Below are 6,000 nucleotides of genomic sequence, written 5' to 3' on the forward strand. Positions count from 1 at the left end.
TACATAATGCAATATCTAATTGATTATAAATATATTATAGAACATTAATAAAAAGAAAACTTTCTTCACTAAACTGTTTTAATGTTTTTCTCTGAGTTTTACTAAAAGATTTTGATGGAGTTTTGTTCTTTGAGCTGGATGGTTTAGTCGTGGAGCTTTCATCGTTCTTCTGAACGACATCATCAGCACAAACTTTAGATAGAAGTGAAGTGTTTGAATTTCTCCATATGCGTGCTTATTTGTGCATAATTTTCCAATCAGGAAAATAATGCACAAATATAGGAACAAAGATCAAGCCAATGGAAAACACAACCAAAACAAAGAAGTAAACAATGACAAATTTAAGGTCAGTAAGAACCAATCAACGCCAAGGTGTACACAACAAGTTGGGAAACGCATATGGAGAAATTCGAACACTTCACTTCTATCTGAAGTTTCTGCTGATGATGTCGTTCAGAAGAACGATGAAAGTTCCACGACTAAACCATCCAGCTCAGAGAACAAAACTCCATCAAAATCATCCATCTGAGCTACAAATCTTCTCCACCAACTAAAAAATTTGTTTATGCTGAAGTAAATAACTTTGTAAAATGTTTAATCAAAATATATTTAGACTAGAAATTATCACAATATATTCATGGGTAAAAAGAAATAAACATATTGAATTAATTTACACTTAGGTTGTTTTGTTTTACATAGTATAGTTCTTTCCTGTTTAACTAAGTTATATAAAATAAGTCCGGTTAACTCATTTGTCTGAAGAGTTTCTAATAATAAGTTTAAATAATCAACTAATGATAATTGATACTAATTAGACTAGTTGGATAAACCGTATTAGAAGGGTCTTATCTTTAGTTTCTCGTGAACACTTACATGCCAAGTTAGTATCATTAAGTCTAATCGACTAGGGATATATAATATAAAAATTGAAGATGAAATCTCAGTTAAAAATCAAATCTAGTATAATCTAATGAAGATTTCAAGATTATGCCTATTGTATATAGCTGAAACAGTTGACAATGATTCCTAGAAGACAGACTAATGTGTATAAAAGAGATGCGTTCAAGTCATTTATTTACATTAGGTCATAGAATTATCTCATTCCTAGTTCAATCATGTCAGTACAAATTGTAAATATTACCCTCCTTTTTCATTCACTGACATTTGTATAACCCCTTATTATATATTTATAATCATACCTTGAGATTTCATAAAATATATATTTCTTATAATAATTGTTATTACTATACAAGCCACAACACAGCAATCCATATTTTATATTTATTTTCGTACAGACGATTTTAAACTATTGATTAGAGGTCGTTACCTTAAAAGATATGACTTTTCTGATTTCTTCTTTATGGATTTGTAACTATGGAGCTCTGAATAAAATGTTATCATTGGAAGCATTTTACCGTTCAAATATTGTTCTCTTTTTTGAACTGGCTTTTATTGCGTTGATTTCCCGTTATTCTTTAAACAATTCTTAGTATATTAAATGTTCCTATCTATTTGTAGATTTCATTTCAGATTATTTGATAACCTTACTTTGTTAATCATTTGAAAACGTGGTTAATTTGATTCTAAATTTATTTGGTATTGTTTGTTTGAATCTTCCCATTGATGTTTAGCATTGCAATTGATCAGTCTCTTATTGGCATATGTGTATCCCGTGAGGATTGTTTCGATATTACCTTTATTTCACAAGTGTTATAAGCAAAGATTTCGAGTCTCAGGGTGAAAATAAACTCTAGAGTGAAGGTACATCCAGCTGAAAAGTCCGGAATATGACGAAACAAGCGTCCTGGATTCCACTGCTAGCCACTAACCACCTTTAATTCGATTCTGTTTAAATATCCTAACTCTTATAAATATTTTCAATGATTGAGCTTACTGATTTGATCATTTGGTTTGTTTACCAATTTTTCCTACTGCCAAACTGATTAATATTCTGGAGACTAAGACATTTAAAAGCCGAAATTCATTACAAAGTTCAACCGATCTGTTATGTGAGGCATTCATTTCTTGTCTTTGTAATGTGAAGGGATAAATGGTGAAATAAATATTTGATTGTTTGAGAATGAAGAGCATAAACATTAGTTATCTACCAGACAATCTTATTTCAGGCAAATACTTTCATCTAATAAATAACTTGGTCTTTTGAAGAAAATTATCTAAACAGGTCAGAATCATGTGTACGAACCGATATTTACAGATGTTATTGGAGATCGCAGCCGAATATTCGAAACTCTTGAGTGTTCCCTCAACTGTGTACGATTAAAATTATTTTCTAGATAACGACAAGAACTTTTGGTTAGTATGAGTGACAAGTTATTAAACGAGTTACTGAGAGTTGTTATTATTCTAAATCAGTAAACCACACATACAGATAATTATATTTATTCCAAGCATTGTTGGCTACTCCATTTCGAGATGTATTGTTTGACTATTAGATAAAGAGTAGGAGAGCAACTAAATGTTGAATAAGGATAAAATTTCAGAAGAGTAATAGTGTTTTAGCTATTTAGGATTATAAAAACAACAGAATATTACCCTGAGGACAAGAAGCGTGTAAATAAGACGTTAAAATCTTTAATTTAAATAATTCTGCATATAACATTCTTATGGATGATGACTTAAAGATTGAGGTTTTGCTTGAAGAATTGTTGTAATGAATGAATAAGATGGTGATGGATGAATGATACGCAACTATACGATATTGCCGAGTGATTGCTACCCACGAAATAGGATTATTTTTGTCAATACGCAAACATGCTGATGTAAAACGTAAGAGCACTAGCCAGTAGAATAGATTCTTTCCAGTTAAATAATACTGTTGCATACAAAATATCAAACACAATAACAGACATAATTAGAAGACTTTTGAAAGGTGACTAATGGAAAGATACAATTTCCACAGGTCACTCAAGTGCCAATGAAATTAAGATCTGAGTCTTCAGCCTTGTGACTCAGTTGGATGCTTTACTCAATGTGTGTCCTATCCACTCCCAGCGCTTCTTCCTAATTTCTTCCTCCGTTGGGATCTGGTTTGTTCTCTCCCATAGTAGGTTGTTGCTGATAGTGTCTGGCCAACGGATCCGAAGTATTTTGCGTAGACAACTGTTTATAAATACTTGTATCTTCTGGATGATGGCTTTCGTAGTTCTCCAAGTTTCCGCTCCATACAGTAGAACTGTTTTGACATCGGTTTAACTGAAAACACTCAATGATTTGTGAAATTGATATTTACTTCGCTTACCTCCCCCCGAATTTATCGATCAATATCAAAAACTTCATAATATGTTGAAGTAGACTTTAAAATGAATAACTATTGAAGAAATAGTATTTTCAGTTAGGTCGTTATCAACCTTTACGTATACACGATTACAATCTAACTCAAAACAATATTATTTCCTAATATGTGTTGTTCTAGTTTTCACAATGGAAACCTTTGAAATTTTAAAATTGTCATATCCTAGCGAAGAATGAATTACAAGTAACTTCTGAGACCTATTAATGGACTAATATTATCTATATATTCATATGGTATAACTATTTAGTAATTAGATTATGTATATCTATATTCCCCTTATTATAAGATTCATTTTGACCTACAGATTATTATTATACGATTTATTGTTCTTAAGTTATGTTCGGTTTATTGATTACAGTCTCCTACGTCCACAGCCACATTTTGGCCTGATCTTGCGTAAATGTTTTTCCTATTTTGTGGTGCGATGTGGTCTGTTTGGCTGATATATAAACCAAGTATATCTGAAATAAATAATTCGCATAGCGGAAGCTGTTATCGGTGTTCTGAACTCAACTGGACGGGCTAGGCGAACAAAGGACCAATAAGGACATTAGGCTGATCAGACCGATTGAACGTCATTGGTTTAATACAGTGCAAGAGTGAACAAGTCGTATTACGATTGACGAATAAATTATGTGTTAACTAGCCGGACTTTTAAAGTCGCAACACTTTCACTTTCTCGTTCAGACCGTATATTGAGAAAGAGTATTAACGACTTGGTTTCTTTGATGAAACATTGTTTGCATTTAAATAGTATTCTTTACCAGTAATTCTACTATCTAAATATCCATGACAAATATATTTATAGAACAGTTTATGGGATTATCGATCGGATACTTTTTACTTTTAAAGGAACAATGTAGACAAAGAGCATATATTGGACTCCTTTTCCTTTTTTTGAAATAAGTGTTGCTAGCAAACGTCTATTTAGACATCTTTAGAAAGACTTCATTGATGTGACCTAATAAATTTACTGGAAAATTATATTTTTCCTAAAGATGATTCTAATAAGAAAACATAAGTCAGAAAGTGTTACATTAATGAAAATCACCTGTAAGCCTCATATCTTAATGATTTTTTGGCGAGACTATAATTTATGGACGAATCAATCAGGTATAAGATAATAGATCTCGAATTTTGGCACAAAATTCACTCATCCACTTGGCTAAGTAGATTTATGGCATTATAGCGGATTTCAGCTCGTGATGAATACCCTAAATCTAATTCCTAACTTTAATCATCAACTGTAAATCGTAACCCTCATTCGGTCTTGGCTATCAGGTAGACACTCTCAAGGTCAGTCTGGCGTCGCTCAAAGGTCGTCCATAAATTATAGTCCTACTGATTTTTTCTTTCTCAAAAGAAAATAGCTTATACGAAATAACTATGGTTGGGCAATTTCTTTTTCTAAAGAAAATAACATTTATTCGATAATAGATTTCAGTGGGGTTATTCGATGAAATACTTTATTAAAAACCTGAAAAATTACTACATGCTACTCAAGCTTCTACACAAACCCAAAAATATATTCCGTAGAGTAAATGAATGAAAATATTGTTACTAAAAAGGTTCAATATTCTTCTTAACACTATGTTAACTGTCAGTTTTTATCTGATTGGAAAGACTGTTAGTTTTTTAAAAAAATATCTGTTGACTGCAGTTGCTATGGTTACTTACCCAAATGGTTAGTGGGAATATGTCTAATTTGAAAAGAAATTGCTTTATGTAATAACACTTAATGAAGAATAGTTGCAAACCAAGGTTGTTTAGATTACTCTTAAGTCTTAGTGATGGATCATACCATATGCAAGAAATCGGATAATGGATAAATAAATGGTACAATGAATATGACACTATTCAGGCATTAAGCCTTCAAGTACGATAAAATTTTGATGATGATTCAATCAATGTTTAATATCAGAGATAATTTACAGTCTTATTCTTGGTTTTATTGACCATACTGTTTATGGTATACTACTGAAATCGTCTTAAACGAACACGTTGAAGATGTCAAACAAGGATTCAACAACTATTCATTAAATGTTGGTTTCTACTTAAGCACCTGGTAATATTAATTCTTAACGAAAGGCTACTGTGTTCACTGTGCTGATTAAAAGTGAAATCATCAGGCTAAAATTTTGATTGGTTTTTTATACTAGAAACATTTTTGAGTATGTGCATACCTTTGTAACGATTTTTTATTCCAATGTAGGTTGTGCTGGAAAGAACAGGAAAATATACATCAGTTTTAGTCCTAGTTACTATATCATCTAACAGGTATATCTATCTAACAGCCATCCTTAATTATTTCAAAGTTAAACTGAAAAGCTTATCATATTTTTGTATTGGGATTATTAGTGGAATCCTTGACGAAAGTGTTATTTTATTTACGACTCGTTAGTTGGCTGCATTTCCGCATTAGTTTTTACAGTGAGTATCGAATCCAGTATCAATTACTTCAAATGATAATGTCTGTCATCGACTGAGTTACTTCGTTCAAATATACGCTAACATATTCAACAGCATTAGAGGTGTTCATAAGATGGATCCGGATAGAACTATCTTAAATAGATCAACACACGTATCTTGGATTCCTTCGGTAGCCATAATCTATAGTAATTTACTAATAACATATAACCATAGGGATTATTAAGGTAAATATTCACAGTACGGATTTTCCTATAAAA

This window comes from Schistosoma haematobium, chromosome 2 (assembly GCF_000699445.3).
Source record: "Schistosoma haematobium chromosome 2, whole genome shotgun sequence".
NCBI lineage: Eukaryota > Metazoa > Platyhelminthes > Trematoda > Strigeidida > Schistosomatidae > Schistosoma > Schistosoma haematobium.